This window comes from Mustela nivalis, assembly GCF_964662115.1.
Source record: "Mustela nivalis genome assembly, chromosome: 15".
NCBI classification, from domain to species: Eukaryota; Metazoa; Chordata; class Mammalia; order Carnivora; family Mustelidae; genus Mustela; species Mustela nivalis.
Genome location: NC_139034.1, coordinates 26,314,403 through 26,329,474, shown reverse-complemented (window position 1 = coordinate 26,329,474; position 15,072 = coordinate 26,314,403). Strand labels below are relative to the sequence as shown.

The 15,072-nt window shown below is 39.9% G+C and overlaps 1 protein-coding gene and 1 long non-coding RNA gene across 4 annotated transcripts in view; both read right to left on the bottom strand.

Moving 5' to 3' along the window:
* The window catches only part of LOC309848613 (mitochondrial ornithine transporter 1), a 309,487-nt gene that overhangs the window by 288,451 nt on the left and 5,964 nt on the right, over positions 1 to 15,072 (bottom strand). The window lies entirely within an intron of this gene.
* LOC309848634 lies at positions 7,726 to 14,290 on the bottom strand. The gene is made up of 3 exons (XR_014303180.1): positions 14,143 to 14,290; positions 13,511 to 13,667; positions 7,726 to 8,155 (listed from the first exon to the last, which is right to left on the bottom strand). It is a non-coding gene; the product is annotated as an uncharacterized lncRNA (long non-coding RNA).

Genomic DNA, 15,072 nt, shown 5'->3' with positions numbered 1-15,072 from the left:
AAGAACCAAGATGCCCTTCAACGGACGAATGGATAAGGAAGATGTGGTCCATATACACTATGGAGTATTATGCCTCCATCAGAAAGGATGAATACCCAACCTTTGTAGCAACATGGATGGGACTGGAAGAGATTATGCTGAGTGAAATCAATCAAGCAGAGAGAGTCAATTATCATATGGTTTCACTTATTTGTGGAGCATAACAAATAGCATGGAGGACATGGGGAGTTAGAAGAAGGGAGTTGGGTGAAATTGGAAGGGGAGGTGAACCATGAGAGACTATGGACTCTAGAAAACAATCTGAGGGGTTTGAAGTGGTGGGGGTGGGGGGTGGAGGTTGGGGTACCAGGTGGTGGGTATTACAGAGGACACGGATTGCATGCAGCACTGGGTGTGGTGAAAAAATAAAGAATACTGTTATGCTGAAAATAAATAAAAAAATAAGAAAAAAAAAAGCTAAAAAAAAAAAGAATATTAAGCAGCAATTTGAAGAACTATATACACCCTTATGTTTATTGCAGCATTATTTATAATAGCCAATACATGGAGGCAATCCAAGTGTGTACTGAGAGACGAATAGGTAAGGAAAATGTAGTGAAGATGTATTTATACAGGTATACACATACACAATGAAACATTGTTCAGCTGTAATTAAAAGAAATGAAACCTTGCCATTTGCAACAGTGTGGATGGACCTATAGCCATGCTATGTGAAACAGAGAAACAAATATATTTCGCTCATGTGGAATTGAAAAATATAAATGAAAGGAAAAAAGGAGACAAAAAAAAATCAGACTCTTCAATACAGAGAACAAAGTGATGGCTGCCATAAGAAAGGTGAGCAGGGGGATAGGTAAATAAAGGGAAATAAAGAGTACGCTTATCATTTTTAAAATTAACATATAATATATCATTTGTTTCAGGGGCACAGGTATATGAATTATCAGTCTTACATGATTCATAGCACTCGCCATAGCACATAACCTCCTCAATGTCCATAAATTTTTTTTAAGATTTTATTTATTTGAGAGACACAGAGAAAAAAAGCATGAGCAAGGGAGAGGCAGAGGGAGAAGGAGGCTCCCCACTGAGCAGGGAACCTGACACAGGGCTCTATCCCAGGACTCTGGGATCACGACCTGAGCCAAAGGCAGACACTTAACAGACTGAGTCACCCAGGTGACCCATGAGAGTTTACTATCTTGATGATAATATATTTATCTTGATGAACACTGAGTAATGTATAAAATTACTGAATCATTATATTGTACACTTGGAGCTAATATAAACGAATATATGTTATATTTCAATTAAAAAAATACTGCGCATCTATAGGGAAATAAAGATTGATGACATGAGTTTATAAACAGATACAAAATGGCTTAATCAGTCGCCGGGGTGGCTCAGTTGGTTAAGTGACTGCCTTTGGTTTAGGTCATGATCCCGGAGTCCAGGGACTGAGTACTGCTTTAGGCTCCCTGCTCAGCGGGGAGTCTGCTTCTCCCTCTGACCTTCCTCCCTCATTGTCTCTCTCTCTCTCATTCTCTCTCTCCCAAATAAATACATAAAATCTTAAAAAATGGTTTAATAATCAAGTGCTTTCCACTAGATACAACTAACTTGTATTTTTATGTACAAAAATTTACAGTATTATTACTTTTCTACAACTTAGAGTTATAAAGAGCTTAAAGACCATGAGAGGTAGAGATAATCCCACAAGGGTGCACAAGTCAAAACACTGCTCACTGCAAATTCTTTCACCCTTTTTTCTGACAGTCTCCCCATCCCCATTCTGTTTTGATCTTAACAACCTCAAAGGAAGATTATTCTTACTCCAAAAGAAGGCCGGTGTCTCTAACGCTGAGTCACGAAGAAATAGGAAATCTGAACAGACCAATTACTAGTAATGAAACTTAATCAGTCATCAAATAACTCCCAACAAACTAAAGCTCAGGACCAGATAGAATCACAGTGAATTCTGCTACACATTTAAAGAAGAGTTAATACCTATTCTCCTGAAACTATCCCACAACATAGAAGGTGAAGTAAAACTTCCAAATATATTCTATAAGGTCAGCATTACCCATACCAAGACCAGACTAAAGCCACAATTAAACAACAAACAAAACTACAGGCCAATATTCCCCATGAACTTAGATATAAAAATCCTCAACAAAATATTAGCAAAGTACATTCAACAATAAAAAGATCATTTGCCATAATCAGTGGGATTTATTTTGGGAATGCAAGCATGGTTCAACATTTTCAAATCAGTCAACATGGTCCACCGCATTAACAAGAGGAGGATAAAAGTTATATGATGGTTGTTTTTTTGTTGTTGTTGCTGGGAAGATGGCAGAGTAGGAGGATCCTGTGTAACCTTGTCCCCTACACACACACCAAGATAACAGCCACATCAATTGCAAAAAACTCTGAAAAGGACCCAAAGATTGGCAGAGCAGACTTTCTACAGTAGACAGGAGGCCACATCGAAAAGGTAGGTGAGGTGAAGACACAGTTGAGAACCAACCCCCCTGTAAGACTGTCCATGAAGAGGAGGGACCCCCAAGCATGGAGAAGCAAGAGGCTCAGACCATAGAGCAGGCACAGGAGTCCTGCACTGAGAAGACAAGTCCCCATAACATTTGACTTTGAAAACTAGTGGGGCTTAATAGGTTTTGAGGACCAGCAGGGCTCAACTCTGGGCACTTTATTTATTTACTTGAGTATAATTAACATAAGTGCTGTATTAGTTCCAGGTGTACAACAATTCTATACAATCAAGGTCAGTGTACTATTCATCATCTTTATCTATTTCACCAATCCCCTACCCCACTCACGTTCTGGCAACTAGTTTCTTCTCTGTATTTAAGACTCTAGTTTTTGTCTTTTTCTTTGTTGTTTCTTAAATTACATATGTGCATGGAATCATATGGTACTTGTCTTTCTCTGATTGACTTATGCATTTAACAATATACACTCTAGGTCCATTCATGTTATTCAAAAGACAAGATATCATTCTTTTTTATGACTGAGTAATATTCCATTATACATATGTGTATATGCACCTTCTCTTTATGCATTTATCCATTGGTGGACACTTGAGTTGCTTCCATATACTGGCAATTGTAAATAATGCTGCAATAATCATAGGGGACATGTACAGCTTTTGAAAATAGGGTTTCCATATTCTTTGGGTAAATACCTGGTAGTGGAATTACTGGGTCATATGGTAATTCTACTTTTAATTTTGTGAGGAAACTCTATAGTATTGCCCACAGTGCTTGCACCTCTATGTCTACTGCAGCATTACCTACAGTAGCCAAGACGTGGAAGTACTCAAGTGTCCATCGATAGATGAATAAAGAGGTGGTCTGTATGTAGAATGGAATATTATTCACCCATAAAAAGAATGAAATTTTGCCACTTGTTACAACATGAATGGACCTACAGGGTAATATGCTAAGTGAAATAAGTCAGACCAGAAAAGGACAAATACAAAAAGTATTTCCTTATTTGTGGAATCTAAAAAATAAAACAAACAAAAATGAACAAACCAAAAGTAGAACCACACCTGTAAATACAGAAAACAAACTGATGGTTGCCAGAGGGGAGGCAAGTGGAGAGAGGCACAAAACAGATGAAGGAGAGTGGGAGATATAGGCTTCCAAGCATGGAATGAGTAAGTCTTGGGGGATAAAGGTACAGCATAGGAAACAGTGAGTGACACTCTAATAGTCATGTATGGTGAGGGATGGTAGCCACACTTGTAAGCATGACATAATGTATAGTTTATGTATCTAAAATGAATGTAGCATTTAAAAAAAAAGATTTATTTATACAAGTAGGCAGAGAGGCAGGCAGAGAGAGAGAGGGAAGCAGGCTCCCTGCTAAGCCAAGAGCCGGATGCGAGGCTCGATCCCAGGACCCTGAGATCATGACCTGAGCCAAAGACAGAGGCTTAACCAACTGAGCCACTCAGGCACCCCTAAAATGAATGCAACATTTTCTGTCAAGTATATTTCAACAGAGAAAATATTTATAAAAGTAAGGGGGAGACAACATCTAGAAGTCCAAGAATCGTTACTATAAAAGAATGACAACAACAAAAGAGGAAGAAAGCCACTGTTGCTAGAGATGATTTATGGACAGACAGAGAAGTGGGGAATAAAATCAGAGAAGTGGATGAGGGGGGCCGGACAGGTGTGATGAGACGTGCCAGAGACATTTTCGTTCAAGTCAACTTCACAGAGATCTACTGAGCTCCAACTGTGTGTCAGGATCTGGAGGATTCAAAGACTAATGAATAATGGTCTCTGTCCTCATGCAATTTGCAACACAGTAGATCACCTGACAGAGACCAGGGAGATACAGTGTTATAAATATGACACCTCAGTATAAGGAAATGCATGATCACAGGTTGAGTTCTCCCGGAAGTGGACCCTAAACCAACACTCTGGGTACTAGTGATTTATGAAGGAAGTGCTCCTAGAAGGAATTTCTTCATAAGAGCCAAGGAAGGGTGGGATTCAGCAGATTCAGCTTGATCTATGGGGAATTCTTTGGTGTAAATTATACTGCAGAGTTTGTCACACTTGGAAGCAAAGGAGTTGAGGTTTTTACAGCTGCTAGTCATTGCGTATAGGTTGCCCAACAGAGTGGTGACACTCTCAGGGATTTGGGGCTCTAAATAATTGAGTTGACTCCAGTAGTAATTCTCCAAGGATTATAGGAAAGGGGGTGGAGGCTGGGGGGTTGGGGGGGGTCACAGAGCTGGTGGAAGGGATCCAATGGGATCTTGATGGGGCACCAAGAGTGTCCAACCCCAAAGGCTAACAGAACTTCTTAGCCTAAAGGGTGCAGTTTTTTGGGCAAGCTAACAATGTAATAAGAGAATAATAAGTAAAAAAATATATATACATAAAGAAAAATGCTGGTGTCATTAGCTTTGGCCTGATTATTTACATGGGTGCTGAAAGACTGGTAACTTATCATGTAACCCTTCTGAAGCGGGCTCTGAAGTCTGGACCCACATGGTACTGAACAGCTGCTAAGATTACAACTTTGTCTGGAAGTCTCCATGAAGCATCTCAAACTGGACTTTTAGAATCTATTTGTTAGCCTGAGACTAGCAAACCAAACCCATGAAACCCTCTCCCAGTTTTCTTCTGCAGTACTTCTTCATTTTGGGTTAGCTCCTCTGTTCTATATCTGTGCACCTTCCAGTTTTAACTAAACAATGTTTCTGCAGTTTATATAAAATACAAAATAATAGCAGAGAAGTCAAAGTCTTAAGGGTATAATGTCAGACTGAGAAACATACGAAATTCTAGAACTTATTAAAATCATTTTCAGCTCAGAATTTTGAGAAACAATTCCCATTCTCACTATTCATGTTAGGAAAATACATTAAAATTCCACTGGACCAAATGTCTGTTTGTCTGTCTGGAACGGTTAATACTCATGGGGGTCTCTATAGATACCGTTGGTCCCATTGTTAACAAAGAAGAAACTGAAGCAGAGCATACACTCAACGCAATTCTGGCTCTCCTACCACTGACTTGGTTTTATGGTTGTCTTTATATTTCTCAGTGGGAGAAACTGCTCCGGTTGCTAACCATGTTGCTTTTCCTGGTCTAGAATAAAGTGGCCAACTCTTTTTGCAGGACCCCACTGAATGTGGGAAGGGAACAGAGCAAAACTGCTGTCCCCTACCTTCTGACACCTGTTGGACAAGCCTGGCTCTGCCTGGGGACGTGTGGCAACACCTGGAATTCTGAGTGAGGTCAGCCATTATGACCACGAAAACTTCTCCCTCCTAATACATACACAGCCAAGGAAACAGTCATAATGGACTCCCTAGAGGACTTTGCAGTCTGCAAAGCCTTTTCACCAACAGTTGCTAATTTTTATACACAAGCAGCCTTCTGCCCGAATGGGCCGTGTTTCAAGGGTCTGCCTGCACAATGCTTCTTTGGAAACCTAGACAAAATTTCCCACAGAAACAATGCTCCTGGGTTGACATTGGTTTTCACAAGCTGGAAACCGATGCAACCCAATTGTGGTAATCCATTGAAACTCCTCACCACCACCTCTGTGTGTGTGGTGGGGAGGAAGGGATATAAAAATAATTTGAAAAAAGCATTTTATACTTTAACTGTAATTTTTTTTACTATGCAGTTTATATATATATATATATTTAAAGGATTCTTTTATTTCTGAATAATTGGATGAAATGTTAAAATATATATCTATATCTAGCTCTTATTTTTTGGGACTCCCCAGAAGGCTAAAAATATAAGCCTGTTGGGATGCATACCAGTGCTCTGGCACCATACTACTCATGAGGGACCCGGCATCTCTGCACAGGCCATACTTTAGCTTTGGGGAGGCAGAGCATCACTCCCTGCTGCACCTCAGGCAGTGAGAGTGAAGCCCCAGCCCACCCGCACAGAGGTGGCCCTGTTCTGCTGCCTCCCCTGTGAGCTGTGCAGGAAGCGGGGTGGTTGATGGAGAATTAGACTTGAGGATGGTTCTCCCTTCCCCTTCCCCTTCATTTCTTAAGTCCCAGAGATGGAAGATCTAATTTTCCTGCCTCTCTGCGTGCTGGAAGATCCCAGTCTCTCTCCTGACATTCCTGAAGCAGTAGAACAGTCATTTCTTTTTTAAAACGGATCAGGATTTTTACTCCTGGTAATAACTAATAGAAGCAAGGAGGCTGAGAGACGCCCTCCCCCCACCACCACCTCCGCCCCGAGCCCAGGTTTCCTCCAACCCCCTTTCTGTGTTTACATAGATTCCAGTAAGGAAGACCTGGGTAGTGCTCCTTAGGAAGCTATCCTTGACCTTGACCCTCAGCTGGCAGGGTCCAGTCTGTGTGTGCCCCAACACTGTGGTCAGCTCTTTATATCCATGCACACTCATTCCTCCCCTTCCTGAGGGCAGAGAAACACTGGCAGGGGGCTTGCCCAAAGCAGGCACTTGGTAGTTATTTCTAAAAGAAAATTTGTGGCAACAAATTTCATTTGTTGTTTGGGTATTTAAGACATATCAAGACGTATCAAAGACATAAGACATATCTAAGACATATCAAAGACATTTGTCTTTGTGTATTTAAGACATATCAAAACATCTTGGGTTGCTGTGGATGAGGGGACTAACAGTGCAGGAGGGAGGTGAGAGGGAGAGACCAGGATGATGAGAGGGAAAAGAAGGTTTCTGAAAGGCTCATGTGAGCAAATGGTACAGGGCTGCCAGATGAACCCTGAACTAGAGGTGGACATGAGGAAGAGGTGGTCTCCAGGGCTCATGAGCCCTTCCTCTCTTCTCCATCAGAGGTCCTATTCTTAAAAGCCCACCCTGCGCTGAAGTCAAGGCAGCAGTGAGAATAGAAGACAGAAGGGGATGGAGCCCCCACAAACTGGTGAAGAGAGGACATCTAAGGATTTCTGGGCTCTTTCACCGGGAGGGGTTACATGTGAGGATGCCTAAAAGGACAGCTATGAGTTGGGATTGTTGGTACACACATGGGAGCAACCATCCCATGCCTCAAGAGTCAGAACACAGACCTCCTGGCCTACTTGTCAATGACACATAAATCACTTACCATGAATTGAATGAATAACGATTTTTTAAATCTGAGTGTTTTTCTTGGAGAGTCATGTTGTATATATTTTTCATATCTGCAAAATATCCAACATATCTATTCTGCAAAACAACAGAAGACTCAATTTAAGTGGAGGTGAAAAGTCTATCCTCTACATTCCTGATTTTGTTTTGTTTTTATTTTTACATAGAATTTAGGGAGAATCATTAATTAAAGAAACATTTTTTGAATGCCATGATATGACTAGGCATGCTTATGTTTGCTGCCTCATGACTGAATATCTCCCTTAGAAGAAAAATTCTGAACTCTGTGCTGTGGGGAAGGAACAAGAAGGGAGGCACATGTGGCTCCTATAGGCCACTTTCGACTGCAAGGACACCTAACCAGACCCAGGGAAAGCGCTACAACCTTTCACCAAGACGTAATTAATACGACTGTGGAAAAGCTCGGTCTGGGGGTGGAGGCTTAACTGTGACTAAGTTCAAGGAAGGTCTGTGTCTGGCAGAGAGTAGCCTCCTCATCACGAAAGGACTTGAGCTCCACACAATGCTAAAGAAGATACATAAGTTCTTGTCCTTGCGGCCAGCTTGAGTGTATTTTTAAAATATTTTATTTACTTATTTGAGAGTGTATGTGTGCATTAGAGAAACCAAGAGCATGGAGAGGAGCAGAAGGAGAGGGCGAAGCAGACTCCCCAGTGAGCAGGGAGCCCCAGGGTCATGACCCAAGCTGAAGGCAAACACTCAACTGACTGAGACACCCACATGCCCCAGAAATTGGATATTATTAAGGTATCATTAAGGTAAGCTGTAAGTATGCTCCACACCCAGCACAGAGCCCAGTGGAGGGCTTGAACCCACCACCCTGAGATCCAGATCTGAGCTGAGATCAAGAGTCAGACACTTAACCAACTGAGTGACCCAGGCACTCCCTATAGCATTTTAAAGCAAACCCTTGATTTCATGCTATTTCATCCTCAAAATTTATGTTTTACTCTAAATTATATTTTTTCCTTGCTATACAAAATCTGATTTGAAAAATTTACAGTGTGTCTTTTATTTATACACTTATCTGTAGCTTTTGTCTTAGGCAGTGTATGCTAAACTTACTTTGTGAAATTTCAAACTTACCGTTTTAACTTAGATATATACTACTTCCTATTCTTTTTTTCCTTTTTTCAATGAACAACTAAACTTATTTTACAACCCATAGTTTGGAAAACATTCTAAGCCAAGTACTTCCAAAAAAGACTTTTTACCAACTCATGCTGTGATACATAAAGGCTTCTTGCTAAAGGAAATTCTGACTATTACCAACCCTGCTCTCAGTGGTAAAGACTGTTAGCATTTCAGTTCTGTCTGGAGGCCATCCCTGGGTCTCTATAACTGGGATTTTCCCATCTGAAAAACACTTTTGCAGATTCCATGTCCTTGTGGCTGTGTACAGTCACACACACAGTACATATCCTATCATCCAATCAAGTGAAGTCAAGGCAGGGAAGCATAAAAAGATACATACTTACCTTCAGTCATTTATCTTAATTTAAAACATAAGCATTTGCAAAACAGTGTGGAGATTCCTTAAGAAATAAAAAAATAGAGCTACCCTATGACCTGCAATTGCACAACTGGATATTTATCCCACAGATACAGGTGGAGTGAAAACAAGGTCCGTCTGTACCCCAATGTTTATACCAGCAATGGTCACAGTCGCCAAACTGTGGGAGGAATCAAGATGCCCTTCAAGGGAAGAATGGATAAACAGGATATGGTTCATATATATAAAGGAATATTGTGCCTCATCAGAAAGGATGAATACCCAGGATGAATACTGGATGAATACTTTTCTATTCATAGTATTTCTATGAATACTTTTCTAGATGCTGAAAAAGCATTTGACAAAGTATAGCATCCTTTCTTGACCAAAACTCTTCACAGTGTAGGCATAGAGGGTACATACCTCAATATCATCAAGCCATCTATGAAAAATCCACAGCAAATATAATTCTCAATGGAGAAAAACTGAGAGCTTTTCTGCGAAGGTCAGGAACAAAAAAGGAATGTCCATTATCACCACTGCCATTCAACTTAGCACTAGAAGTCCTAGCCTCAGCAATCAGAAAACAAAACAAAATTAAAGGCATTCCAAATTGACAAAGAAGAAGTCAAACTGTCACTCTTTGCAGATAGTATGATACATTATGTGGAAACCCCAAAAGACTCTACTACAAATCTGCTAGAACTTGTACAGGAATTCAGTAAAACGTCAGAACATAAAATCAAAGCACAGAAATGAGCTGCATTTCTATACACCAACAGCAAGACAGAAGAAAGAGAAATTAATGGGTCAATCTCATTTACAATTGCACCCAGAACTGTAAGATACCTAGGAATAAACCCAACCAAAGAGGCACAGAATGTATACTCAGAAAACTATAAAGTACTCATGAAAGAAATTGAGGAAGACACAAAGAAATGGAAAAGTGTTTCATGCTCATGGATTAGAACAACAAATACTGAGAAAATGTCTAAGCTACCTAAAGCAATCTACACATTTAATGCAATCCCTACCAAAATCCCATCCATTTTTTTTCAAAGAAATAGAACAAATAATCTTAAAATTTATATGGAACCAGAAAAGACCTCAAATAAACAAAGGAATATTGCAAAAGAAAGCCAAAGTTGGTGGCATCACAATTCCAGACTTCAAGCTCTATTACAAAGCTGTCATCATCAAGACAGTATGGTACTGGCACAAAAACAGACACATAGATCAATGGAACAGAACAGAGAGCCCAGAAATAGACCCTCAACTCTATGGTCAACTATCTTTAACAAAGCAGGAAAGAATGTCCAATGGAAAAAAGACAGTCTCTTCAACAAATGGTGCTGGGAAATTTGGACAGCCACATGCAGAAAAATGAAATTGGACTGCTTCCTTACACCACACACAAAAATAGACTCAAAATGGATGAAGGACCTCAATGTGCAAAAGGAATCCATCCAAATCCTTGAGGAGAACACAGGCAGCAACCTCTTTGACCTCAGCTGTTCTTCCTAGGAACATTGCCAAAGGCAAGGGAAGCAAGGGCAAAAGTGAACTATTGGGATTTCATCAAGATCAAAAGCTTTTGCACAGCAAAGGAAACAGTTAACAAAACCAAAAGACAACTGACAGAATGGAAAAAGATATTTGCAAACAACATATCAGATAAAGGAGTAGTGTCCAAAATCTATAAAGAACTTCGCAAATACAACACCCAAAGAACAAATAATCCAATCAAGAAATGGGCAGAGGACATGAACAGACATTTCTGCAAAGAAGACATCCAGATGGCCAACAGACACATGAAAAAGTGCTCCATATCACTGGGCATCAGGGAAATGCAAATCAAAACCACAATGAGAGATCACCTCATACCAGTCAGAATGGCTAAAATTAACAAGTCAAAAAATGACAGATGCTGGCAAGGATGTGGAGAAAGGGGAACCCTCCTACACTGTTGGTGCGAATGCAAGCTGGTGCAACCACTCTGGAAAACAGTATGGAGGTTCCCAAGATGTTGAAAACAGAACTATCCTAAGAACAAGCAATTGCACTATTCCGTTTTATCCAAAGGATACAAACATAGTGATCTGAAGGGGCACATGTACCCCAATGTTTATAGCAGCAATGTCCACCACAGCCAAACTATGGAAAGAGCCTAGATGTCTATCAACAGATGAATGGATAAGGAAGATGTGGTATATATCATTCATATATATATATATATATACACACACACACACACACACACACACACACATACATACACACACACACACACACACAATGGAATATTACTCAGCAACCATAAAGAATGAAATATTGCCATTTGCTACAACATGGATGGAACGAGAGGTATTATGATAAGCGAAAAAAGTCAGAGAGAGACAAATATCTTATGATTTCATTCTCATGTGGCATATAAGAAACAAAACAGATTCATATAAGGATAGGAAGGGGAAAATACAATAAGGTAAAAGCAGAGAGCAAGGCAAACCATAAGAGACTCTTAACTCTAGAAAACTGAAAGTTGTTGGAAGAGAGGTGGGTGGGGGATGGGGTAATTGGTGATGCCATTAAAATTGGTGAAACCTTGGATGAAACAAAAAAACCCCAAAAAAAGAGGAAACAGATATGTTCATAAATCAAGGAATTGGGACGGTCTGTCTAACCTTGTGTTTGGCCTCTCCCTCAAAGTCACTAGAGATAAGTTCTGGTAAGCAGAATAGGCATTTATGTACAAATTTGAGTACTCCATCAGGAATCACCATAGTTTGAAGAAAAACAGACACAAAACGCTGCAAACAAAGGTGCCAACACCTAAAGAAACAGATAATATGAGAGAAGAAAATTTTAGAAGTGGAATAAATAACTTCAAAGAGATAAAAGAGGAGATTAGAAATATTAAAAATTATTATCCAGATGTCTTGGAAGTAAAGAACTCCATAGATGCTCTGAATAGCCGAAGAGACATACTTGAAGAGACAAGGAATGATGTAGAAGATGGACTTGAAGAATGTTCTAAGGTTACAATGCAAATGGCCAAAGAGATAATGAAGAAAGATCCAGATATAGAGGAGAGATCCAGAAGCTCCAACATCCATTTGACAGGAATTCCAGAAAAAGATAATAAAGGGAATGGAGCAGAGGAAATAATTAATAATTGAAGAAAACTTCCCAGAGCTAAAGAAAGATTCAAATCTTTTTTTCTAAGATTTTATTTATTTATGAGAGAGGGACACAGAGAATGCATGAGAGGGGGGAGGGTCAGAGGGAGAAGCAGACCATGCTCTGAGCAGGGAGCTGGATGTGGGACTGGATCCCAGGACTCCAGGATCATGACTTGAGCCAAAGGCAGTTGCTTAACCAACTGAGCCACCCAGGTGCCAAGAAAAATTCAAGTCTTGAGACTGTCAGTGCTTACCAAGTACTCAGTAAGATTGATGAATAGAGACTCCTAGGAATCTGGGAATTCCAAGGATAAAAAAAATCATAAAGTCTTCCAGAAAGAGGAGCGTGAACCTACAAAGGAACAAGAATCAGACTGACAGCAGACTTACTGGACACTATGGATGCTAGAAGGAAATGGGGCAGTAACATAAAATTTCTGCAGGGGAAAACATTTAAACCTCAAATCCTACATCCAGCCAAAATGCCATTTTATTTTGAAGGTAAAAAAAAGACATTTTTTGATATGAAAGAATTCACAGTTTGTTTCTTGCATACCCTCTTTGAAAGAATCACTGGAGGATATACTTTAGCAATCTAGGGTGAGTATAAACACATACACACAATGTAGATTATCTTTCTCCCACATCAAAAAAGGAAAACAGGAAAATAAAATGCCACATTTCTACTCAGGAAGATGAACAGCTAACAGTGCTCTTGGGGAATATAGGAAAAGGTTACAGATACTACCTAGATGTTGGTAAAGTTAAAGACTGTGTTAAAATGAATTTAATCGTCGTAGCTTATGTATAAGTATAGATTCTAAACTACTGGGGATCACTTCTTGGCCTTTTGCCTAAGATCGAGTGTAAACTACTGGGGAGAGGGAGGGAATGCGTCAATAGGACAATAGACAGGAAGAGATGGGGTGAAAGTAACAGAAAAACACAGGAAAAAATGTGGCAAGAAACGTTAAAACGAGAAAGGCAAAAGTTGAGCTCTTATCAAGAGAAAGGTAACTTTATCATTAATATTGATGTGAATCTTGAATCTTTAAATTAAACCTTTTCCTTCCAAAAAAAAAAATAAAATAAATACTACAAAGCAGTAGTAATCAAAACAGTACAGTACTGCCACAGAAAGAGATACATAGATCAAAAGAACAGAATAAAGGCCCAGAAATAAACTCACACTGAACACCTGGGTGTCTCAGTTTGTGGGGTGATTGCCTTCAACTCAGATTATGGTCCCGGGGTCCTGGGAGAGAGTCCCATATCAGGCTTCCTCTGTTCTGCGGGTAAGCTGCTTCGCCCTCTCCCTGCCACTGCCCCCTGCTTGTCGTCTCTCTCTGTCAAGTAAATAAGATTTTTGTATTTTCTTTTAAGATTTTATCCATTCATTTGACAGACAGGGATCACAAGTAGGCAGAGAAGCAGGCAGAGAGAGAGGAGGAAACAGACTCGCCACTGAGCAGAGAGCCGGATGCAGGGCTCGATCCCAGGACCCCGGGACCATGACCCAAGCAGAAAGCAGAGGCTTTAACTCACTCTGCCACCCAGGCGCCCCAAATAAATAAAATCTTAAAAAAAAAAAAAAACAGTTTCAGGGGCGCCTGGCAGGCTCAGTAGGTTAATCCTCTGCCTTTGGCTCAGTTCATGATCCCAGGGGCATGGGATCAAGCCCTCCATCAGGCTCTCTGCTCAGTGGGGAGCCTGCTTCCCTCTCTACCTGCCTATCTGCCTACTTGTGATCTCTGTCAAATAAATAAATAAAAGCTTTAAAAATAATAAATAAAAACGTTTCAGGAATAAACCCACACTTACAGGGTCAATTACTCCACAAAGAAGAAGAAGCCATATACAATGGTGAAAAAGACAGTCTCTTCTCTAAATGGTATTGGGAAAACTGAACAGATACATCCAAAAGAATGAAACTTTTTTTCACCATACACAAAAATAAACTCAAAATGGATTAAAGTTCTAATGTGAGACCTGAAACCATAAAACTGCATATAACTGAACATAAAACAAACATAAAACTAAAGAAAACATAGGCAGTAAGACTTCTGACACTGGCCTAGCAACATTTTTCTAGATAGGTCTCCTGAAGTGAGGGAAAAAAAAAGCAAACTATTGGGACTACACTAAAATAAAACTCTTCAGCAGAGTGAATGAAACCATGAACAAAACAAAAAGACAACCTACTGAACAGAAGGGGATATTTCCAAATGATGCATCAGGAGACGATATTTGCAGATGACGCATCTGACCAGGGGTTAATATTCAAAATATATAAGGAACTTCTGTAAGTCAACATCAAAAAAATAGCAACAATAACAACAAATACCTAAACTTTCTGATTTTAAAATGGGCAGATGACCTGAATAGACATTTTTCCAAAGAAGACATCCAAAGGGCCAGGAGAATCATGAATTTTGGCACGAGAGGATAAAAATCAATGATCTGGGTCACAGTGAGAAGCTAGGTTACTTAAGGCATACAGCAACAAAGTTAAAGCAGGGGGCGGGTTATAGTTGTCAAAAAACTACTCTATTATTTTTTTTTTAAAAAAGAAAGAAAAAACCCTATTGTATTTTAAAGGGAGACCAAGGTTCCTCATGAAGGAATTTAACTTTTGAGCTCCACACTGTCTCATTTCAACATTATACAGTGACCTATCTTCTTCAAATCCTCCCCCATCCTAGCTGCTTGGAGTTTCTCGAATTTCTCCTACACTAGCAGACAGGCAGTGCC